The 25,341-nt window shown below is 44.1% G+C and overlaps 1 pseudogene across 1 annotated transcript in view; it reads left to right on the forward strand.

Moving 5' to 3' along the window:
- Positions 1-23,370, forward strand: part of LOC309890255 (delta-1-pyrroline-5-carboxylate synthase-like) — a 27,446-nt pseudogene extending 4,076 nt beyond the window's left edge. Inside the window, exons 2-13 of the transcript in view lie at positions 3,549-3,686; positions 3,770-3,820; positions 6,054-6,198; positions 8,450-8,523; positions 8,751-8,859; positions 9,963-10,189; positions 18,158-18,295; positions 18,405-18,600; positions 18,836-18,957; positions 20,732-20,918; positions 22,464-22,550; positions 23,168-23,370. The product of the transcript in view is annotated as a delta-1-pyrroline-5-carboxylate synthase-like (transcript). The remainder of the gene's footprint in view (positions 1-3,548; positions 3,687-3,769; positions 3,821-6,053; positions 6,199-8,449; positions 8,524-8,750; positions 8,860-9,962; positions 10,190-18,157; positions 18,296-18,404; positions 18,601-18,835; positions 18,958-20,731; positions 20,919-22,463; positions 22,551-23,167) is intronic.
- Positions 23,371-25,341: the final 1,971 nt, after the last annotated feature.

The following is a 25,341-nucleotide window of genomic DNA, read 5'->3' on the forward strand; positions in this document are numbered from 1 at the left end:
CTTCGTTCAAGTTTCCGTGCCCATGCCCTGGGCTACAAGAAACAAAGAGAGAAGGTCATGCCCACGATGGACACGCAAACAGTACAGCTTCTTGCAGAGGACTCAAACACAGAGACCAGAGCCAGAAAAAAAAAAACACACCCTTGAGTCCACAAATGCCAAAAAGCCATGAATGCACAGCAGTCCCAGCAGGGGTAATTACAGACTTATCCTTTACAGATGAAAAAGGTGACCCTGCTCAGTCTCTTCGTACTACTGCGCTTATGCAGTCGAGCCCCTTGCAATGCGTGCTGAAGCTCTTTGTGAATCCTCTGGACAGTGACACAAATGGCTTGATATACCTAAAGATTGAAATGTAACGCCAAAAAAAGGAACCGTACCCCATGATTTCCCAAAAACAAGTTAGCCAGCAACCCCTCCTAAGCATCCCTCTTCTAAGTGAATTCCAAGCTCTTAAAATCTAGAAGGATGCAAGGTCTAAAGACTCAACAGCCAGCAAAACCACAGGCAAAAGCTGCAGAAATATAACAAACTGTCCCTAACCCTGAACAAGATTACACCTTACATGCCTACTGCTGCTGGTTTCAGATACATGCTTACACAGGGAGCTTCGACAATACCTTTCTCCTAAACCCTGCTCCCTCACTTTGCCACCAAGGTTGTAACTTTGATAGTATTTGACATACAGGCAAAGACTCACAGTAAGCCCCGTAATCCTGCAAAAATCCTGAGGGACCCAGAACCACTAAGCAAACACACAAACTAACATTATTGTCCTATCCATGAACATGCCATAACAATGACTCACCTGAGAAAGAACTGCATGCAATAAAGGCACCTACTACAGTGCAAGTCACGAGTATCACTCTATACTTGTTCTATTCTGCTAAGATCACAGATCTTTGGTCTGACTTTCTGCGGCCCTTGTTACATTGTCACAGCAACACACAGGCAGGAAAACATTGCTACATACAGTAACAAAAGACTGAGTCATAAGAAGAACCTAGGATAAAAAATGAAACCGCACACTATCTTAGTTCAGCACTACATTCTATATGCATGCTTTCAGCCTGAAATCATCAATAAGAGACGATAACCTCTAAGACTGAAAACAAGACAAATTCTACTTAGTTCTCTGAATGCAAGGCTGATGCAGCAAGTCATCAGCTGGAAGGAACCCAAGCAGAGGATTCAAGATGTTCCATTCCAACATTGAAACTTACCTTTCCAAAGCCGCTTGTCAAGCAGAGCATAGTTTCCCATTTGTTGAACAGGCAGGCCTAGCCAAATTTCAACCCTAAACTTCCAGGGAATCTCTACTGCTCCCAGCGTACATATTACTTCCGTACTCACCTGCAGGTCTTACCTGTGAAAAAAAAGTTCCAACTTTCTTCCCTTCTACAATATCTGTGATGACATGACCCGAGATTTTCGGGTGGACTCCATTTGCAATCACTACAGAGGTGCCTCCTCGCAGGGCCCACAAAGCTGCTGTCACCTACAGTGAAGGAGAGAGCCAGTTCCCAAAAATGCACTTGTTAGTTGAATCCCCATCCTCAACAAGAATTCTTATGTTGGAAGAAGCCCTTAAGACCATCAAGTCCAAGCATCAACCTAATGCTACCACTAAATCATATCCCTAAGTGCTATGTCCACACGTCTCTTGAATACTTCTAAGGATGGGGACTCTACCACTTCCCCGGGCAGCCTGTTCTAATGCCTAACCACCCCTTCCATGAAGAAATGCTTATTTAGTACCCAGATATCTAGTGCTGCTCAATAGAGTTGTTCCTCCCTAGGGGTAGGGCTTGGCATTTCCCTCTCCTGAACTTCAAAAGGTTCCTGCCTGCCCCTATCTGCAGCCTGTCAAGGTTCCTCTGAATGCACCGCCCCCACCCCGCACAAGGGCCATTTCCACAGAAGCCACCAACCACCCGCCGCCTCGCCCCCTCCCTATCCAGCCCACCGTGGCGCGCCACCGACCACCAACCTCGTTGCGCCACCCCTCCTCGGCGTCCCGGCCTGCCCCGACAGCTTCTGCCCATGGCGCCGGCAAGCCCTGCATGCTGCTTCTGCCCTGGCTTCCTCCAAGCCAATCACACAGTGCTTCCGCCCTGATTGAAGACAGGCCCTGACATCACTTCCGCCCCAGGTTCCCAGCCAAGCACGGCGTGTCCCCACAGACACAGCAGAGCAAACACACAAACTAACATTGACATCCTACCCGTAAACATGCCGTAACAGTGACTCACCTGAGAAAGAACTGCATGCAATAAAGGCACCTAGTACTACATTAGTTTATTCTAACAGATCCTACTAGCTGTCACCTCAAAAAGACGTGCGTACCGCTCTCTACTTGGAAACGCATCAGTCCGTCCGTAGACTCTGACCCACCTAAAGAGCCCTGCAACTGACTGAAGGAAAAACAAAGCACTTACCCCAAAGAGCAGCCCAGGCAGAAGGAGCTCTCTGATGGCATACCTGGGGCTCATATACCGTTTGGCCGCGCCCAGCACCCAAGCCCAATCACCTGGGAAAGGGAAGGGGCAAAGCACAAGAAAGTAGAAGGAGAGCAGAAGGAGCAGCAGCTGTTGTCCTGTGGGCCTTTTTTTTTTTTTTTTTAAGTCTGATGGCACAATTTTGTGCAGCGCTGCCTGGGCACACATTTCAGATAGAGCTAATGAGCAGCTGAGGTAAAGGAGCTGGGAAGAGAGAGGTGTTGCAGCAGGTATGCTGTGGCTGTGAGGTGCCTCAGGGTGTGCTTTTTCTCTTGTTTCTACAGGTGCTTCTTTAGGCAGCTTGGAGTCTATGGATTTCTAGATTTTAAGTGCTTGGAATTCACTTAATAGAGGGATATTTAGCAGAGGTTGCTGGATCACTGGTTTTAGGGATGGTGGGATACACTTCTGGTTTTGAGTTATATTTTAATCACTTGTGTAACTCTCCAGAGAACTAAAAACAGCTTGATTACATGCTCCAAGAGGCTTGTCCATGTAGGCACAGTATTACTAAGAGACTGAGCAGGGTCGTATCAGAGTTACCTTTTTTCATCTGTAAAGGGTCTGTGATTACCCCTGCCGGGCTGCTGTGTGTGCGTGGCTTTTTGGCATCTGTGGAGCTCAGTCGCTTTTGTGTGTGTATGTTCTTACTTTTTGTGGGTTTTTGTTTGTTTGTTTGTTTGTTGTTGTTGTTTTTGAGAGGCAAATAGTGCGTGTGCTGAGCGTGGTTGGCAGGAGGAGGTGGGGAGCTGTCTGGCAGGGAAGCTGTTCAGGACTGGTAGGTTTGGTTTCTAGGAGCATGCGGCATCCTTCCTGTGTGATGCGACTGATTCTTGGGCAGGAACGTTCCAGCTCGTGTGTCTTAAATAACGTAGCTTGTGTAGTGTGTGTTGTGTGGCCTGGGCAGAGTTTGCTTTGGCGCTGTGAGCCAAGAATCTCAGTTAAAGCTGGTGAGCAGCTGGAGTAACGGAGCTGGGAAGAGAGAGTATTGCAGCAGGTACACTCTGGCTGTGAGGTGCCTCAGGGTGTGCTTCTCTCTTGTCTCTGCAGGTGCTTCGTGCAGTCTTGGACAGGGAAGGGAAATCCCCATGTCACAGAGCAGTGAGGGAAGGTGAGAGTGTTTTCAGCCTGGTCATCCCTTATCCAAAGCGAACGGAAGACACTCAGGTGTTTCCCTCAGGGTCTGAGGTGAGGCTGTTTGGGATAGAGGAGCAGTGTGGCAGGTGGTTGTTTGCAAGCACAGTGGTCATTTTGTCCTTTTGTGTTCCCAGGTGGCATGGGTGATGCTGTCTACTCCTTCTGAGCTTGGACTTAATTTCCAGGTACAGAGGCAAGTGGACCGCTGTTTTGAAAGGATACAATTAAAGATGGAGTCGCTTGTGTTGATGAGGGATGGGTGCTAACGCTGGCAGCTGAAAGTTTATCTTCTGGCTGTGTTTTCCTTTGTTCAGGCTGAAACTCAGTGTGCAGTCCAGGACGTCATGACCTGAGCTGCCTCTGGAGTGACTCTGGTGAGTGATGAACAGAGGTAGCAGTTGTTTTTGGGGTGCGGTTGTCACTGCAGTTATTTTCCTACATCCAATAGAGTAAAATTCCAGTTTGCCTTTTAGAGGTGCTTTAAGTGGCTTAAGAGAACAGGTGGAAGCATCTGCCACGTGGGGCAGGTAAGAGGCTGAGGTTAAGGAGGGGATGAGAGTAACTGTCCAAAGGCTGCTGTGGGTTTTGCTGCTGTGGTTGATTTCTCCTCTGTTTATCAGGTGCCACAGGCAAGGTGATAGCCCTTAGAACAGGAGCAAAGCAGGTCTCTGGAATGCTGCGTTGTTCCTGAGAAAGGTGTTGTAGAGGAAAAAGGTTGTCTTGCGTGGCGGTTCCTGATGGCGGTCTTCTTCCGTAGGGGAAGAGGTGCCTGAAGCCCCATGCTGTGTAGCCTGAGCACACCTCATTGAGGATGAAGCCTGCTTTCCAGCAGTTCCCAAAACTGTGTTGAGGCTGAAATGCTGTGTCTGTGTTTGGGTTGGGTTTCAAGTTTTCATGCTGTGTTAGGGATGGGTTTCAAGTCAGTGCAGCGGAGGGCCAGGACCCAGTGTCCTGTAGCGTGTTTTGACCCGTCAGCATGGCCTTTTGGTTCTCAGATAGCCTACTCAAGTATGTGATTTTTCCTGCAAGTGATAAAGTGATATTATTACATTGAATTGTTTTTCTTTGGCATGTTGTGCTTTTTTTTTTTTCTTTTTTCTTTTAATGCTCCTGGATTTTTCTTTCTATGTAAAGAAAGGTTTGAGCTAATTTCAGTTGAAAAAAATCCAGTTACTTGCTTGGTCATATTGTCCTTTCAAGATTAAAAGCTGCAGCCTAAGCATGCGGAACGTTGCTTCTAGAAACAGCCCGATTCTCTTGTCTGCACTCTGCTTGCTGTTGAGCTAAATCAGATTAAAAACAAACAAACGAACAAAAACACACAGCTGCTGCTTCTCCTTCTGCTCTCTTTCTACTTTCTTGTGCTTTGCCCCTTCCCTTTCCCAGGTGATTGGGCTTGGGTGCTGGGCGCGGCCAAACGGTATATGAGCCCCAGGTATGCCATCAGAGAGCTCCTTCTGCCTGGGCTGCTCTTTGGGGTAAGTGCTTTGTTTTTCCTTCAGTCAGTTGCAGGGCTCTTTAGGTGGGTCAGAGTCTACGGACGGACTGATGCGTTTCCAAGTAGAGAGCGGTACGCACGTCTTTTTGAGGTGACAGCTAGTAGGATCTGTTAGAATAAACTAATGTAGTACTAGGTGCCTTTATTGCATGCAGTTCTTTCTCAGGTGAGTCACTGTTACGGCATGTTTACGGGTAGGATGTCAATGTTAGTTTGTGTGTTTGCTCTGCTGTGTCTGTGGGGACACGCCGTGCTTGGCTGGGAACCTGGGGCGGAAGTGATGTCAGGGCCTGTCTTCAATCAGGGCGGAAGCACTGTGTGATTGGCTTGGAGGAAGCCAGGGCAGAAGCAGCATGCAGGGCTTGCCGGCGCCATGGGCAGAAGCTGTCGGGGCAGGCCGGGACGCCGAGGAGGGGTGGCGCAACGAGGTTGGTGGTCGGTGGCGCGCCACGGTGGGCTGGATAGGGAGGGGGCGAGGCGGCGGGTGGTTGGTGGCTTCTGTGGAAATGGCCCTTGTGCGGGGTGGGGGCGGTGCATTCAGAGGAACCTTGACAGGCTGCAGATAGGGGCAGGCAGGAACCTTTTGAAGTTCAGGAGAGGGAAATGCCAAGCCCTACCCCTAGGGAGGAACAACTCTATTGAGCAGCACTAGATATCTGGGTACTAAATAAGCATTTCTTCATGGAAGGGGTGGTTAGGCATTAGAACAGGCTGCCCGGGGAAGTGGTAGAGTCCCCATCCTTAGAAGTATTCAAGAGACGTGTGGACATAGCACTTAGGGATATGATTTAGTGGTAGCATTAGGTTGATGCTTGGACTTGATGGTCTTAAGGGCTTCTTCCAACATAAGAATTCTTGTTGAGGATGGGGATTCAACTAACAAGTGCATTTTTGGGAACTGGCTCTCTCCTTCACTGTAGGTGACAGCAGCTTTGTGGGCCCTGCGAGGAGGCACCTCTGTAGTGATTGCAAATGGAGTCCACCCGAAAATCTCGGGTCATGTCATCACAGATATTGTAGAAGGGAAGAAAGTTGGAACTTTTTTTTCACAGGTAAGACCTGCAGGTGAGTACGGAAGTAATATGTACGCTGGGAGCAGTAGAGATTCCCTGGAAGTTTAGGGTTGAAATTTGGCTAGGCCTGCCTGTTCAACAAATGGGAAACTATGCTCTGCTTGACAAGCGGCTTTGGAAAGGTAAGTTTCAATGTTGGAATGGAACATCTTGAATCCTCTGCTTGGGTTCCTTCCAGCTGATGACTTGCTGCATCAGCCTTGCATTCAGAGAACTAAGTAGAATTTGTCTTGTTTTCAGTCTTAGAGGTTATCGTCTCTTATTGATGATTTCAGGCTGAAAGCATGCATATAGAATGTAGTGCTGAACTAAGATAGTGTGCGGTTTCATTTTTTATCCTAGGTTCTTCTTATGACTCAGTCTTTTGTTACTGTATGTAGCAATGTTTTCCTGCCTGTGTGTTGCTGTGACAATGTAACAAGGGCCGCAGAAAGTCAGACCAAAGATCTGTGATCTTAGCAGAATAGAACAAGTATAGAGTGATACTCGTGACTTGCACTGTAAGACAAGCAAATGCCTTGGAGTATAAAAATGCTAAATGGATTTCTTGTAAAAATTGGCCATATCCTTTGGACCGAGGTAAACACTTAGCATCCATGGGTCACAGGAGTCACGAGCCTTAACCAGGTATTGTGTGTAAACTCTGGAGCTAGCACTATGTGAAGAACTGCTTGCTTTACTTTGTGTGTGCTTGTGGGCAGGAGGAGTGAAAGTTGCTTCCTGCTAGCTTTTGATGCCCCCACCTTCTGTATGGAAAGAGAACGTGGGTGATCGATCTCTGTTCAACTTCTATGATGAGACATTGTCTTTTCCCTCATTGCTTTTTCACATGAAAAAGGTGTTTTCTTAGTCCTTTTCTACAGAAACTGTTCCAAAGATCTGTCGATCCCTGTTTCTCTTGGCTGAAACGGTTTTTATTCTACTGTGACCTTTTCAAGGTGAGCGAAAATAAAAGTTTGTGTAGCGTCCGAGATGCAAGTGAACCTTCAGTTTATGAGATAGCAAGGCTAACTTTGAGTTTTGATTAGATTGTGGATGGTTTTTGTTGCCTTTCCTAGGCCTTCTCCAAAAGCTTAAACAGGGAAGTTGCTGTTCAACGCTGATGAGCATTGAAGTGATGTTTTCGTAGGATTATGTGCACTACCAAGGCCTGATTTCCCCTTTTGTCTCTGCGTTGCTTCATGTTTATCTGCTGTGAATTGTACTTGCTATTTTGTTGCATAGTGGCTGCAAAGGAATCACAGGCTGGTTGAGGTTGAAAGGACCTCCAGAGGTCACGTGGTCCAACACCCCTTTTGTGTTCAAAGAACACAAAAATACACGCCACATTATAAAGTATGACCTTGCTTTAAAAAGCTGTTTTAACAGTCCTTCATTAAGTCTTATTAATCAAGTGTCCCCTAGTTCTTTTCTTACGCTTCCCACTATACCTCCTGTTATTTTCCTTACCGTGGGAATTCCTGCTCTGGCAATTTCTGTAGGACACTTCTTGAATAGAAGTCCGGGCATATTAGTCACATGCCAAGTCATCTGTTCTACAGACAATTTCAAGAGTTAAAAGTGAAAACGTAGCTTATCCAGGAGCTCCTTGAGAACTCCTTAGTGAAATGCTGCCTGAGCCTTTTGACTTGTTACTTCAGTTTCTGTTTCAAAACTTGTTCTGTATCATTTCAGTTTGAGATGGATTCTTTGACATCCGTGCCAAGAAAAAAACCTCTCCTCTGTAGGAGCCCTTCAACGTACACAGAGCAGAGAGAGAGCAGCTATTGTGCAAGCTGTTGCTGAGGCTGGTTTTGGCTTCCTGTATTGTTCGCACATTCCCAGGTTGTTTTGCAATCTTTTCTCTTTTCAGTAGTTACGTAATTAAACTTTTTCAAAGGATGCCTTCCTTTTTTTGCAGTAGCCTCCCACTCCCTAAGATGTAGCTGTCCTTGTATTCTTTTGCTCTTTGTCAAGTCTTCTTGATACAGGTTGTATACTTGTTTGTCCCCTACGACATGGATGATCTTACTGAATCTCTGTGATGCCTTGAAAAGGGCTATGCTCGGGGACCGTGGCAGCATTTTGGTATCTGATACAAATTTTCCTGTTGTGGCATACAGTAAACTTCTTTGATATGTCTCTTAAGACCGTACCTGTTTTTCTGCTTTGAGTAAGGAGTTGAAAGTTGAAAGGTTAGTGTTCATTTCCTTCCACCTTTGTCTGCATGTCTTGTGGTTGCGTGTGTGTGTTTGTTTTGGCAGGCCCTACAGTAGAGCAGCAGGGTGGAATGTCTCGAGCCGGTAGCAGGACGCTGGCAGCTCTGCAGCCTGAGCAGGTGAGAGAACAGTATGTTCTCTCTCTTTAAGGCTGTGAACATGTGGCAAGTTTTAAAATACAGGTTTATAACACAAATGGGTCCTGGAAAAAATCAGCTGGCTCCAAGTATTCAGGGCATCAAGCCAGTGAGAAGATGTGTCAGTAGGAATGAGTTGAAGTGAGCCAGATGTCAAACACCATGGAGTTCGTGTAAGAATGCAGTTCAGACACTTTTCTCTTTCAGAGAGCAGAGATTTATTTATTTTTTTTTATCATCTCGGTGACTTACTAACTGATCAGTGAGAAGAAATTCTCTTGGCAAACAAAAAGGACTTAGAAGAAGCTGAAAATAAAGGTAATATTACGGAACATATTTCATGGAACACCTGTTGTCATGAGCTTTTCTGGGCCTCAAAGGAAAGGAGCAGAACAAGAGTAGTCTGTCACCTGCAATTGGATATTATGGCCGTCACAGATTAGGGAACCCAGGACTTTGAGAGCTTGTCAGTGTAAGCAGCTGCAGCTTCCGTAAGAGCTGTCTCTATCAGAGAAGATGGAGAGAGAGGCCTTTGAAAGCAGCAACCCACAGCATTGTTTAAAAAACTAAAAATAGAACAGTGTTTTCTTTTGCCAAAGGAGGCTCACTTTAGAAATTAAATCTAGCAAGGATCTTCCCTGTTATCATCATGCATGAAATAGCATGAATATTCTCCTGGGCTGGTTAACGTAATGTTTGGCCCCTGTGGGGAAGGTTGTTACTTAAAAATGATGCTTTCCAGAAAGAACCACCTTACCTTCTGACTGAGGAAAGTACAGTTCAGGCAGCACAGACTAAATCCATTCTTTTGTGTAAGAGTGGTGCGTGAGGAAGCTGGTCTTGGGTTAGAAAATGTGTGGAACTGGTGCATCACAAGTTGTGAAGTTCAGTAAAAGGCATACGGCAACCATTTTGTACTGAGGAGAATGCCTGGAGGGACATTTCTGAGTAAACTTCCTACCTGAACGTGTTCAGACTAGAAAACTCCGGCAGCTCTTGCCCAATCTGAAATGCTATGCGTTCCTTTGCTCTTTGGGATTTCTATCTGTGAAATAGAAAGAGGCAATTACTGCGCAAACCTTCCAGGAATATTGCAAGGGTAGAAATTGGTAAGAAATTCAGGTACACGGTTGTGTAACGGTACTAGAAATAGGACAAACTTTGTCTTTGCGGATGTTACTTCATATACAAATCATTCATATCGTATTAGGTGTATATGTGATGGTAGGTGAAAGCGTTGTCAAATTGGAGCAGTTTGATTGTAGCTACTAAACTTAATGTTTTACATTGTTCATCTTAGGTAGGTTTCTTGCTGCGGCGTGGGAAACAGCGGCTTTTTTTCCTGGTTTGACCATTAGGTCACTTTTTCTTGAAACTAGCCAGATAAATCTATCTTGAGCGCAATTTTTTCTTTCTTCTAGGAAGATTGGCACTTCCTTTGTTGAAACATCTCAGTCTGTCTACATCAAAGCTGAACAGCTTGGCTGTTGGGCTCTGTCAGATTGCAGCATCTTCACAGGACAGCGTCGGCAGCATAGTTCGGAGAGCACACATAGCAAAAGATCTAGAGTTGGAGCAGGTGACAGTGCCTGTTGGGGTCTTTCTTGCGATTTTTTTGAGTCCCGTCCAGACTGACTGTCTTCCACAGGTATGTGAGGAGGGCAGAGAGATCTTTGATAACAAAAGTGTATTTCTACTGGTGAGTTATTGGAAGGCTGCAAGAAGTCTTGCCTCAAAAGACTTCTGCTTGTATTCTTCTGAAATGAATTCTGCTGTCATCCCATTTTTTTTTTTCTACAGAAAACTACAGTCTTCCTGGGACTTGCTTCTGCAATGCTGAGAGTTATTCAGCGTTGGTTTTTGATACCCAACGTAGAGAAGGAGTTAGCTTACATTCAGGTGGTGCAATTTCTGCCTGTGTCTTATCACATAGCTTCCCTGCTTAACTTGCAACTTACAAGGCTCCTACCAATGAGCACTTTTCTGTCCATGCTGACTACAGCTGAATTGCAGGCTACGATTAAACATCAAATGTTTAATATAGGTCGTTAATAACAAACTGCAACTGTTAAGAATATATGCTGACAAGATCAGCACGAAGTAGAAGTTCTAGGCTCTGAGTGGTCTGTCCCATACTGATACTGCATGTTTGCACTGAGGCAGAATGATATCTTTCCACAAGCGTGTAAAAGCTAAGTCTAGGCTCTTACTGCCGGTATCTTTAGCAAGACTGATTGAGCATTTCTCTAACATATGAGCAAGTATTTGAGGAGCAAGGGATGGGTATGGGCACTTAAAAAGAGACTCCTCGTTTCATACTGAAGGGGAGTCTGCTCTAGGCAAAGTTCATGTGAAAGGAAAAGGCAGTAGTCTCCCTTTCTGCCATTATTGCTTCCTTGCTGCTCGCTCTGTTCTTCACAGAAAACCAGTATGTTTCCTTGCCAAATTCTAGTCTGCCTTCCTAGACTCCAGCCTTTGCCTCCTGGGTGTCTTGCCTTGCCTAGCCAAACTCTCCCATTCTCCTCTTCTTTATCTCATTTGTTTTATCAGGCTGATTCTTACTGGCTTCCCACCCTCAACCCCCCCCCCCCCCCCCAACCTTTCTTTTTTTTTTTTTCTTTTTTTACAGACTTAGGATGACTTGTCTTGTTACTTTTCTTCCTGCCAGCCCCCATCCTCAAGTTCTCCGATGTAACTTCAGAGGATCATCTTTGATACCTCTGCATCTGAATAATATGGTTTCTCTCCCATGCTGTAGCTGATAGTAGGATGGACTCTGAGTGCAGAGGAGAGGTTGCTTCCTCCATAGTTGACTATTGCATCTCATACTGGTTTGGGTAAGCAATTACCGAGGAAATTTGACTTCTCCATGGAGTAGTGTGTGCCTGATAGCTAGCTGGAGATAGCATACACGGAATTGAGTCAGTGCTCAGAGTTCAGTCTTGAGTTGCAGTAAAGGTGAAACAATTGCAGACTAACAGTTTACCTTCTAGTGAGCTGCGAAGCGAGTGCGGAGTTCCGATCCGCGGTTCCGTATTCTCCGTGAGGGGAGCGGCCGGAGACGAACGAAGTGCGTGACAGACCAAAAAGAAGTGCTGTTTTCACCAAGTTTTGATTGGTGGTGCCCAATATGTGGGCCTGGCAGTGTATCTTGTGATCCTATTTTTGCTCTTAAATGCTTTGAGTGTGACAAGAAAAAAGGCGGGAGCGTTATCTAAGTAACTAACAGTTTAGTAGTGTTGGTGTATTTGCTGTGGCGTTTGGTCAGTTTGCCAAGTACTGGAGAGGTGGAGGGGGCTGACTGATTATCAAAGCGGTAGAACGGAGAGAGTCCTTTCTGTGGTGGTTTGGGCTTGAGCCCTGGCAATTTGGTAAGAAGGGGGAGAGTGAATTTATTTAGGTGTCAATGCCTTTTTAAATGGTATTTATTGACGGATACACAGGAGTGATTCCTTGTTTTGTATGGGCTTATTAACAAAGTGCATGAGAAAACTTGGCATTTGGCTCGAAATTCGGTCCTGTTGAAATGTAAATTTTGTGGAAAAGGTGGTAATGTTTGTCTAGAAGATGAAAGGCTGAGTGCTTCAGCTCTTTTCCTGAAGTTCCATGGATTTATGATTGGAACATGGAACGGGGCTCCTTAATAACCTGAAATAGTAAAGTTTGTATGCGGGAAGAGGCATTTAATCCCAGAGAACTGGGACATTTGGGAAGAAGATTAGGAAAAGATAGTAAAAACCCACAGTAAAAAGGTTTGCGTGGAAATTGAAACAAAGGACAGTAACTAATAAGGAATAGTAATAAATAAATAAAAGGGAATGGAAAATCAAAGGAATGAGTAATATCCAAAACAAAGATGTTTTAAAGAAAGCCTCCTTGGGTGCACACTGGCACATTCAAAGGATATTGTTAGAACTGGGAGCGCAGAAAGGAAGAGGACTTTCACTAAGTATTGCAATCAGTGGTGGCCACTATATAAGCTAAATGGCCACTTTATGGATCAGTCGACTATAACACTATCTGGCAATTCATGTTTTGGAGGAGAGAAGGAAAATAGGATGAAGTGTAGTATACTGATACGTTGTTTCAGCATCTTGGAGAGAAAAGGAGTGGAATTAATTGGCTCTTGACTGAGCCTTTGGTGTTGGCGTGAGAAAAGTACAGGCTGGAGAAAAATAAAGGAAGCGTTAAAAGAGTTGTCCCCGGTGTTAAAGGTGTGGCATGTAGTATTTAACAGAGCCCTTTGAAGTTGAATGAGCAGGGAAGGAGGATGTAGGAATGTTAATAGTTCTGCCTCAGCAGGAAGCTGTGTGTTTTTTTTTTTTTTTTTTAATAGCAAAACAAATTACACAACGTTGCTTAACTTGTCAGAAGATAAATAAGAAAGTGTTTTGACAAGCAGCCACGGGAGGGAGAAAAACAGCTTACAGGCCTTTTGAGAAAGTACAAGTTGATTTCACTGAATTGCCCAAGGTAGGGAGGATAAAATATCTATGGGTAATAGCAGATCATTTAACACAATGGGTAGAAGCTTATCCTGTAGCTCGAGCTATGGCACAAATGGTGGTAAAAGCTCTATTAGAACACCTGATACCTAAATATGGGATAATCCAGTACATTGATTTTGATCAGGGCACACACTTTGCTTCTAAAATAATAAAATTATTATGTCAATCATTAGGTATTCAGTGGGAATACCATACTCCGTGGCACCCACAAAGCTCAGGGAAAGTAGAAAGATTGAATCAAACACTAAAACAACACTTGGCTAAATTAATGATCGAGACACAAATGCCCTGGATGAAATGCTTACCATTGGCACTTTTAAACATAAGAACTAAACCACACAGTGAGAGCGGATTATCGCCATATGAAATGTTATATGGTATGCCTTATTCTCAAGGGATGCCTCTAGGAAAAATGTAGTTGAGGAGCGTAGCATCCAGAAATACGTAATTACCGTTGGAAGGAGGTTACAAGAGCTAAGAGAAATTGGAATGATGGCTCAAACACCACCTTTAGGATTTGCTATTCATAAGATACAACCAGGAGACAAGGTCTTAATAAAAACCTGGAGGGAAGAATCATTGAGCCCCCGATGGGAGGGACTGTAAGTAGTAAGTTTTACTTACTACTGAAACAGCTGTGAGAACAGCGGAAAGGGGTTGGATCCACAGATCCAGAATAAAAGGACCAGTAACTACCGAAACCTGGAGGGTTGAGTCCACTCCTGGGGAACTGAAACTAAAGCTAAAGAAGAACTCATATTCTGGCAATGAGGCTCTGCATGAATTAAGGACGCCAAATAAAGGGGACAAGCCTAAAGGGAGGAAAGGGAGAAGGCAAGACCGGGGCAGGACCCTCCACTGCAGTGTGTATGGTCTACCGAGGGAGGCGATGGGTATTGACTGCCGAGTGAGAGGGCCTCGACCGGACTTCTCCCACACTAAGGTGAGGTTGTCCCGAGAAAATAACGTAAGAACTTTTCTTTTTAAACCCATATAAAATTGTGATTCGTTTTCCAGGAGCTGGATCACCCCGGCAGGCTGAACGGTATCACAAGCCCAAATTGACCCTGAAAGTGGGCCCAACCCCTTGATTGAAGGCGTCTTGCCTATTATGATCCAGCTACATGGGCAGAAGACGGATCCTGGGGCTATAGGACCCCAATATATATGCTTAATAGAATAACTAGGTTACAAGCTGTAATGGAAATAGTTGTAAATAAAACCGGAGGTGCACTTGGCTTAATTGCAAAGCAAAATACCAAGATGAGGACTACTTATCTACTTATGTATCAAAATCGCTTAGCTTTGGATTATTTACTAGCACAAGAAGAAGTCTGTGGAAAATCTAACCTTAGTAATTGCTGTTTAGAGATTAATGATGAAGGTGTTTCTTCCTAGTAGCTGGTAGAATGCTACGTTTTGGTTTAGGATGAGAAGAGCGCTGATAACATGCTGATGTTTTAATTGTTGCAGAGCCGTGCTTACACCAAGCCAAGGACGTTTCAGCTTCTCACTGTCCTGCCAGCGAGCAGGCTGGGGGTGCAGCAAGAGCTGGGAGGAGGGCTGGACTGCTCGGGGTTAGGCTGGGCATCAGACAGCTGGGCATCAGCGGTGGTGAGCAATTGCATTGTGCATCACTTGTTTCATACACATGAGTAGTAGTAGAACTATCATCATTATTGTCATTGTCATTATTATTATTTATGATTATTTATTATTATTTTCTTGTCTTTATCTCACCTCACAGGCTTCACTTTCCCATTTCTCTCTCCCATCCCAGAGAGGGAGGGGGTGAGGTGAGTGAATGGCCGTGTGGTGTTTAGCTGCCAGCTGGGTTAAACCACAACAGAAAGAAAAGCTGTAAATGAACTTGTAAAAGAAATGAAGAAGATTGCACACGTCCCAGTTCAAACTTGGAATGGAATCGATCTAAGAAGATTATGGGAGGGGGCTTTACGGGCAGTGATTGTTTTGCTAAAATGAGGATGGTTGTATTGGGGATATGTGGAGAATTGTTAATAATTCCATGTTTAATACCTTCTATTACCAGGCTGATACACTCCAGTTATACAAGGAATGCAAATATCTGCAGTACCTGTTGTGGGAATAGGAATGTTGTTTTTGCAGAGTTACGTTGTTTAGAGGGCAGGAATGTGGTACTGAGATATGCTTACAGTGATAAGAAAGCTTAGCAGGCGACCTTGTAAAATGCAGACAACCAGACTTCTTAGGACAATTAGGTGAAAATCACGGTGTCAAGTCAGACAAGCGAAGAAACATTACCTCTCCAAGCAGTAAAAATGTCAAAAGAAATTTGAAATTTAACAGGCCGGCAAGTGAAGGCCATGCATTGTTTGTGAAGCATCGGATAGATGGTGAACCTGGATTACCCAGTCAGTGGGGAAACAGGGGAGGGTCCTGTCATCAAAAAGTATATAAACTGTGTTTTGGAACTAGTAGGTGTGCTCTCCTGCTTGTGGGGCGCCCGCCATTGCAATCGCGAACAAATTACTTCTTCACTGAGATCCTCGCCTGAGCCTAAGTTACTGGCTACGGAGTTTCTCACACTGTTGACCCAGAACCAGGGAGAAGAGAAAACCCATTGCCTGACGATAATAAAAAGAAAAGAATATCCAAAATTGATACCAATTTGGCAAGTATTGACTCGATTGGAAAGGAAAACACGAATCAATACCATGAAAAAGGAGATGGGGGACTGTGAAATATGTTCATCTGATTCGTGTCAATATGGAACAATGCTAGGGCCTCATAATGAAATGTGACCTTCTGTCTTACATCCCCTTGTATAAATAACCACAAGTCCAAGAGAAACAGAGTGGTTAGTGTATATAGTTCTTGTATCTTGCAAAAGAATGGTCTAGCAGTTCGTGTTGATAGAGGGTTTGAAGGGTAAACCTTGAGACTTGGGTCTGGGAGATAAGAGAATAGGGGGGAGTTTTTTGAGATAACTGCTGACTATTGCATGAGACACGACTTTCTGGCATCTGGCCCAGAGACTACTAAATAAGGGGAGGGTGGGGGGGAAGCTGAAGAACGACCGAAGGACAAAACTTGTGAGGAAGACTACGAGCCTTCAGTATGAGCGACCCTCAGAGGGACCACTGGAGACTGATACGCATGCATCCGTGGGATGGTTCGGGTTCTGGGAAACTAATTATAATACCCCTGCCTTTTCCAAAAGTGGTGATGAATATGTATTAGCCTAGGAGCATAAAAACCAGCCGCCTGATGTAACCGGTGTGCGTCTTCGTGGAGCAGAGACTCCCAGCGCACCCAGTGCTGTTTGCTTACCTCTGTTCCTTTAATAAATTGTAAACTTTGATTGTAACCCTATTCGGGACTCAGTCATTTATAACAATATACAATAGCATGTTTGTCTCTAGTACTTACAAGGCGAAGTTCTGAGATCATATTTCACAGACTGCTTCTTACAGATTTCAAGAAATCCAATTGTTCTGAAGTACAGCCGTGCTCTATTACTATCTAAAGGGAACAAACTGTTTTCAAACCCATTACAGATTGGATGTTTTTTATTTATTTAAATAAGCTTGTCTCTGCAGCTTTCCTTCGTGATGCTGATCTTCGGAGAGGCAGATTGTTAACAAGATACAATCAAATTGCATTTTAATGTCTAGTTTTGTATGTTAAAGACACACAGTATCTGGGTACAGCAAGGTTCCACTAAATGACAAGGATCTTTCTGAAGTCTTCCTTATTTTTTCAGTATTCTTTTCAAATTGTGGACAGCAGGATGAGGTAGAATATCAAACACGGTGACTGTTTTTTACCCAGAGGACACTAGTAGGGAAAAGGAGTTGGTCTGAGTTGACCTTGACATGCTTAAGGGGTTGGTACATGAGAACCTCGTGAAGTTCAAGAAGGCTAAGTGCAAGGTTCACCACCGTCATCAAGGCACTCCCAAGAATGAATGCAGGCTGGTTGATGAGTGGATTGGGAGCAGCCCTGCAGAGAAGGACTTGGGAGTGTTGATGGATGAAAAGCTCTACATGAGCCAGCGATGTGCAGTTGCAAACCAGAAAGCCAGCCGTATCGTGAGCCACATCAAAAGTATGACCAGAAGGTCCAGGGAGGTGATTCTCGCTCTCTACTCCACTCCTGTGAGGCCCCACCTGCAGTGCTGCATTCAGCTCTGGGGACTCCAACATAAGAAATAAATGTGTTCGGGCAGGTCCAGAGCAGGGCCACGAAGTTGATGAGGGCTGGAGGACCTCTCCTATGAAGACAGGCTGAGAGAACTGGGGTTGCTTAGCCTAGAGAAGAGAGGGCTCTGAGGAGACCTTATAGTGGCCCTCTAGTACCTGAAGCAGGCTTTGGGTAAGCTGGGGAGGGACTTTTTGTCAGGGAGTGTAATGACAGGACAAGGAGTAATGGCTTTAAACTAAAAGGGTAGATGTAGATTAGAATAAAGGAAGAAATTCTTTACTATGGGTGGTGAGGCACTGGAACAGGCTGCTTGGGGAAGTTGTGAATGCCCCATCCCTGGAAGTATTTAAGGCCAAGTTGGATGGGGCTTTGAGCAATCTGGTCTAGTGGGAGGTGTCATAGAATCATAGAATGATTTGTGCTGGAAGGGAACTTGAAGGTCATCTACTCCCCCCTGCCATAGGCAAGGACACCTTCTGGTTATAAACGTAAAATCAGCGTGATAAAACAAAAGGCTTCTGTATAAGAGAGCACAAGTAAAATGTTCGTCGTAGGAAGAGCTCATTAGCTACTTCCAGCCAGAATGATTAGGGATAAGAGTTCTTGCATCTGAAATAGTTTTATACAGCTAGCGAATTTGTGCCAGAGCCTATGTTCAGGGTTTCCTTTGACTTACTGCAGTCTCCCTTTGCCAGTAGTACCCTGAAGCTCAAGTTTGTTTCTGAAACGTTAAGATACTTCATTTCTGGAGTTACACGTTCTGACTCGGAAAAAATTCTTGGTGCTGTATATTAATATTGAGTAAGTCAGCAGAATGCAAAATCCTGTTCTTACTCTATTTTGCAGATGTTATTCTCCCAGAGGAGTCAGATCACTTTGTTGTTGTTGTTGTTGTTGTTGTTGTTTTAATTCCCTTCTGACAGGTGTCTTCTTTGGCCATAGCTAGCGGAAATGGCTTGCTAATAAAAGGAGGGAAAGAGGCAGCATACAGCAATCAAATCCTTCATCATCTGACTCAAGAAGCACTCTCCATTCATGGAGTCAAAGATGCAGTGCAAGTAGTAAGTGTCTAGAATTAAAGCAACAACTTTTGTGCTGTAGCATGTAGAAAAAGCACAGGCAGAGCTTGAGAATTCAGGCCATTGACTGTTTGTGTCACAACTTTCACGTGTGAATACAAGCAAGGAAGTGGAAGATGTCTGCCATTTGGAGAAGCTGGTAGATCTAATCATTCCACATGGTTCATCCCAGCTAGTCAGGACTATCCAGAAAGCTGCTAAGGGAATTCCAGTGATGGGACACGGTGAATGGATCTGTCATGTGTATGTGGACACAGATGCCAGCGTGGAGAAGGCCACATGAATAAGTAAGCTGTGAGAGGGTGACTTGGATACCATGAGTGTAACTGAACTACACATTTGGAATATGTGGTATGGTTATATTATTATTATTATTATTATATTATATTAATATATTATTATTATATTATATTAATATATATATTAATATATTATTATAACCATACGTAATACTAATTCACATGCTCTTCAAATTCTTTGTCATAAATGTTACGTAACCAATTGTTTACTCTTAAGCCTCAGTCAGAGACTCAAAGTGTGAATATACTGCTGCCTGTGATGCTCGGGAAACACTCCTAATTCACTGAGACCTGCTGAGAACTCCGTTGTTTGATCAGATCATAGACACGTTGAGAGTAGAACAGGTTAGTCATTTATACTTGTGTTGGCTTTTGTTTTGTTTTATTTACTTGTTGTTCATTTTAGGAGCCCTTGGTCTTGCTGACATAGCCCTATGTAGTTTTATGATAACATAACACTTACGTTACCCACATGTCTCTTTGTACACCTTTGTACTCTTTTCGGAGAGCTTTCTTGGCTTCTCCATGCAACCCCAAGCTTTTCCATAGAAACGATCTGCAAGCAGCTTCTTTGGGGTGGCTGCATGCCATTGCTGGGATACAACTACTTCCTTTTACATAGAAAAAAATCATTCTCTGCCTTGGAAGAGCATTTCCCCAACCCTTTCTCTACTACTCTTAATTCTGACTTCCTGGCTGGCAACCTCCCGGACCCAAATACTATTCTGATTAAATCTATTAACTTACCTTCTTACGTCAGTCGTTTCCCATTTTATGTTTCTCCTCCTCTAATCTGCTTCATCCACATATTTTGAACATTTTGTCTCACTTGCCTTTATTCCCACCCATTTTCCCGCCCATTATTTCCCCCTCCCACTGTTCCACAGGAACAAAGGCCACTGTCCTACATAGTTGCTTTGACATGCGTAATGTTTTGTAGCAGAGATGCATCACGAGAGAAATATTTGTGAAGTACTTAAATTACACTTAAAACATGGATTTTTCACATAGCATTTCCATTTGGCAAATAGTGTATACAAGCAGTGATTGATGCAGGAAAACATGGAAAATAGGTCATGTTCCGATAATGTTAAAGTCATATTAAGAGAAGCTTGCCAGATAGCTAGTCAGGAGCAAGTCCTCACTCGCTTGTGTTTTCTTTTTGTCTTTGTTTTTTTTTAATGTCTGGTTTGGTTGTGTTTTGTTTTGTGTTTTTTTTTTTTCATAGAATACCCTGAGTTGCAAAGGACCCATGAGGACTACCAAGTTCAACCCCTAGCTCCACACAGGACCACCCAGAAATCAGACCATGCATCTTGGAGCGTTGCCCAAACACTTCTTGAATTCCAGCAGGCTCAGTGCTGTGACCACTGTCCTGGGAGCCTGTTCCAGTGCCCTGCCACCTCTTGGTGCAGAACCTTTCCCTAACATCCAGCCTGACCCTCCCCTGTCACAGCTCTATGCCATTCCCTTGGGTCCTGTCGCTGTCACCTGAGAGAAGAGATCAGCACCTGCTCCTCCACTCCTCCCTCTCATTGTTAAGGTGTCTTAGCTGCTACGATTAAATTCAGAGATTGACGATGCATTAGATCTTCTTCATCAGGATCGTAAAATAACTGAAAGTCCTTGCCTTGTTTTGGGCCCAGTAACTCTTTTGTGTCTGAAACATACACTTTGGAGAGGGCTGGTGTCAGTTTACAAAAGAAAGGGATAAAAACAGGTAAAGTCTTTTGTAGGGGAGACTTGCAAACCTGGAAATATCTGCCTTCCTTGAAACTCCCCTCCCCTCATTTTATATTGCTGACTTTGACATTATATGGCATAGGCTATCCCTTTGGTTAAGTTTGAATCGGTTGTGGGTATGTGCTCTCCTAACTTTTAGCAGACCCTCGACCTTCTCACTGTGGGGGGAGAAGAGAAAGCCTTGGAACGGTGTGAGCACTGTTTAGCAACAGCCAAAACAGTGGTTTGTTTAAGGCAAAAATCCAAAATGTAGCAGTATAGGGACTGCTATGAAAAAAATTAACTCTATCCTAGCTATACCCAGAACAACAAGCTGCACTTTTTGCCTGTTACGCATTGGTACAATCTACAGCACAAAATACTTCTGGTATTGCAGGTGAAGATTCATGCTGGCCCAAAGTTTGCCTCTTACTTGACGTTCAACCCCTCAGAAGTGAAATCTCTCCACGACGAATATGGGGATCTGGGGAGCTGCATTGAGGTTGTGGACAGTGTACAAGAGGGTGTCGAACATATCCACAAGTATGGAAGTTCTCACCTGGATGTTACCGTCACGGAGAATGGTTTGTGACCAATCTGTTCCCTTAAGCTTCTGCTTTGGTTTCACTGTGGGATCTTGTTATTAGCATAACTACTTACATTGCAGTAGTTTCTCTTATCTTGGTTCTGTAGTGAGCATAATCAGCTGGAACCCTATGAGCTAAATCTATCTGTAGTTGTGTTTAATTCAAGGAAAACATGTTGTGTGCCCTTATTCCAGGAGGTGAAGGCATGTGTTTGAGCAACTGGCCAACGACAAGTCAACGCATGCTCTTGTCAGGCAGATTGCTTTGTGTTCCTGTATTGTACAGACTTACCACATCAGACAGTTTTGCAGAAACATCTCCTGAATCCTGGAGACGTCTTTAGGCCTCCGAAGGAGGAAGAGGTGAGCTTCTATAGAGGGAATATGGGCTGTAGGAAAGATCAGACTATATACGTTTTGTCTTCCCAGGTTGCTTTTAAGCCTTGCAAACAAGGACCACAAGTGTTTTTCTCCATCTCTCCCAGTCCTTTATTTCCCAGTTCCGCATCTGTAGCGTAAAAGCTGCATGTATCTCAGTTCCCAGTTTCTTGCTCCTTTGATGCCGCGAACTTCTGTTCCTATGCGCCACTCTGTGCTTCTTCCACTCCTCTGCATGAGGTTTGAACACTCTGCCACTTCAAAACGTAGCTAGAACTGCTCCCAGCCAAAGGATGACTCTCCATACAAGGCTAAAACTTCTGAGAGTCAGCTACAGTAAGGTCATTTTGATTTGTGGCTCATCAGTGTGAGATTCAAGCAGGCATCTGTTTCTGTACCTTCTGCAGAAATTAAACGAGTAGCACCGAAAGGCATGCATTTGATACTGTAAGCCACTACCTGGTGCACTAGTGATTTACTTGGGTGTGTACTGGAGATAGAGTTCATCTTTAGCATTCGTCCCATTGCTCTGGGCAACTGACTTGCAGCTTACAGCCTTACAGAGAAAGGCATCCTCCAGAGTACTAAGGCTCGTACAACTCTGCTTGAGGTTGCTCCAGTCTCACATGTTCTGTGTTGAACTGGGTTAGTTAGCTGACTTCATGTGGTGTTTCGGCATTCTCTTTCCCAAATACTGTTTTCAGTATAAACTTAATATAGGACTTTCTATTAATTTCCATTAATTCCATTATGATAGGACTTTCCATGTTCTTTATAGAACAGTTCCATGTATCCATTTAGATAATGTAGAGCTGAACATGTAGTTTAACTGTCTGACTGCAAAATGTAGCTCGGGGCTGCTGTCACTTCTTCCCAGTCATACAACTATCCCTGTTTGCGAGGTCTAGGCTGTAGTAAGAATTAGACGTCTTTTCACTTCTTGTCTTTGCAAGCTTCTTGTAATATTTACAGTTGTGTCTATGTGATAAACATATTACGAAGAAGGTGTGTATGAACATGCTTTAATCCAGGCTGTTAAATACTGTCTGATAATGTTGCAGGTGAAAGTTCTGTTCTTGTATCTCTTCACGGTATGAGGCTGTGCCTATTGGACTGCATGATCACTCTGTACTGTATCCTATTTTCTTCTCTGCCTCTTTTTCAGAGAAAACAGTGGAGTTCTTCCTCCAGCATGTGGACAGTGCTTGGAATGCCAGTAACCGATTCTCTGATGGATAGAGATTTGTACTCTGTATGTGCCTGTGGTGTGCAGGCAGCTAAGCACCACAAAGCCGTTTGCTCCCTCAGCAGTGTGGGAGGAAGGAAAGACTGGAACAAAACTGAGTATCAGTTACCTAAGTAAACAGGTGCACATACTAGGAAGTGCAGAAGACAAGGGAAACATTAATTCCTGAGGTAGAAACTACTAGAAATCGCTGTAGCAGGCTTGAACATGCAGTGCTCTGTGTGTTAAAAAATTGTGTTTAGGGTTTTATAAGATCACGCAATAGTCTGTTTAAGAAGAGGAAAAAGAAAAACAAAAAAGGATATAAGAATGGAATCCTGACTAATTTAGTTCTTATTGTTCAAAGGGTAAACCCTCAAACAAATGTACGATGTATGTAAGACACACGTAGCTTTCTGGCTTCTTTCTCTCTAAAAGTGAAGCTGAAACTGACAGAAGTATAAACATTCCAATTTAGAATAAAGCTCCTCTGATCAGAACAGGTAAAAATAACTTCTGACACTTGGGGAGGAGTGAAGGAAGGGAGGTGAATGACTGCTTCTACATAAAGATGCAGGGCTATATAGTACAAAGTTGAATATCTTCTGAGGATCAACTACCTTTACCTTGTGTGTTTTCTACAGGTGATGAAGTTGGAATTAGTACTTCTCGTATCCATGCACGCGAACCAGTGGGAATTGAAGGACTCTGAACTACAAAGTGGTTACTGACAGGGGACAATCATGTTGTTTCTGACTTCTCAGAGCACGGGAGCATGAAGTAGCCCCACGAGAGCCTACCTCTCCCTCAGAGAAATACCGAGTACATTGAGAAAACTCATCAATAAAATGTTTATTGAAGACGTTCAGGCTTCAGGGTACTCTTTGGGGAAAGAGATTTGCTTTTCAGCTCTGAGATCATTGTTCTTGGTCATTGTGCAGTACAATGAATATGAAGTGATCCCATCCGTGACACGCATTATTTGTTGCTGTCTCTTACTGTTTCCTTAGATAGTATCTGCAAACTGACCTTGCTTTTGCCAGAGAGGTTTCTTCAAAACATAGAGATACCGTAAGGAAAAGTTGAAATATCTGCTGCGTTCTGTTCATGCCCTTGCTCCCCTCCAGCAAAGATGCCTGGTGGTAGAGTGTAATTTTTTTTCCCTGTCTTTAATCTGAACACCTGTCTTGGTGAACAAACTCGGTAGCTTTCCTTTAGTCACGTGACCACAGCAGCTCTTGAAAGCTCTAAAGCTTTAAGACACTTACTGTCTTTGTCTGATCACTCTGTGATTCCTATGCGTTTGGAACGTATATTTCATTAATGTTTTGACCAAGCAACCTTTTTTATCTAATTTCTTTGTATTTTTGACAACTGTAGATAAATAGCGCAACTGTATACGGTGTGAATTTTGTTACCTCTGTCCACCAGACATTTATTTCTCATGGGTTTTCTGTGAAATGTAATCCCTCCAAGCCCGTCATCCAGATGCAATACTACCTTGAAGTTTAAAAGAAGCTCTGAATAAATGCTGCCTTTTGCGTACTGGAACAAAGGAACTCACGTGTGCATGCTGCAGCCAGGGCTCAGGGAAGCCCTCCATAGGTCAGGGTGGTTGGAGTGTCAAGGTGCATGGGGAGGGAGTGGAATGGTGCCACACTGCAAATGCTGGCAGGGCAGGGAGTGGGATGGGTGCAGCCTGCACAGGGACATTCTCTCCTGTGCATCCGTTTCTTGCTGCTAACTTGCCTCTGCATGCTTTGTTGACTGCTGGCGTGTGCGTGGTACTCAGGAGCCAACATAGTGGCACACAGGACCTATCCGGGCATCTGGGTGTCTGCTGGGTAGCCATGTTACCGCACTCACCCATTTAGGACCATTGCACTCTACTCTGCAACCCTGAGAAAGCCATTATGCCCCACGCTCCTCTTGTGCTTCTATGCTCTCCTGAGACTTTGTGACAACTGCTTGCACTGCAACCACAACTGGTACTGCCCATCAATGATAAAAGCACTGATACTGCAGCACCCAGTACTGCACGCCTGCAGTAGCGTTCCCTGCAATTCCTCTGTCCAGCTACCGCTGTTACTCCTTCCTCTGTCCCACTCGTCTCTTGATCTTTTTTGATTCCTCTGCCCTTCTCAGTGTCTGTCTTCCTCTATCCTTTCCCCTGGTCTCATAACATCTAATCTAACTCCCCTCTTTCTCTTTTAGTTTGGAAACTTCCTTGCCCTGTCATTATCTGTCTGAGCAAAAAGTTGCTCTCCAACTTTTTTTATAAGCCACCTTTAGGCACTGAAAGGCGGCAATTAGCTCTCCCTGGAGCTTTTTCTTCTCCGTGATGAACAACTCCAGCTCTCCTGGCCTGTGTTCAGAGGGGAGAATCCCCATCATTTGTTCTAACTTTCGTTGGGTTAACCATTTCCATTAATGAGGGAACGGTTAAGGCAATTACTCCACAACTACCCAAAGCAGCGATAGTGAGAAGCCCACTTCCAGCATCCATTTCCCATGCAGGGACAGATGGACACCGCTTGATGTCTTGCCCCCCAGGAGAAGGGGAGTCGCCACCTGTCCGTGTTGTTTTTTGTTTTTTGTTTTTTTTTTCTTTTTTCTGCGAGTGATATTATTACATTGTTTATTTACATGTTTTTGTTTTTGGTGTGTAATCTGTTATGCTCCTAGATTTTTCTTCCTGTGTAAAAGAAAGGTTGAGCTACTTCCAGCTGAAAAAGCTGGAAGTTCGGTTACTTGCTTGATCATATTGTTCTTTCAATATTCAAAGCTGAAGCAAAAGCATGGGGATTGCTGCTTGTAG

The sequence above is a fragment of the Aythya marila genome (assembly GCF_965140915.1).
Source record: "Aythya marila genome assembly, chromosome: Z".
NCBI classification, from domain to species: Eukaryota; Metazoa; Chordata; class Aves; order Anseriformes; family Anatidae; genus Aythya; species Aythya marila.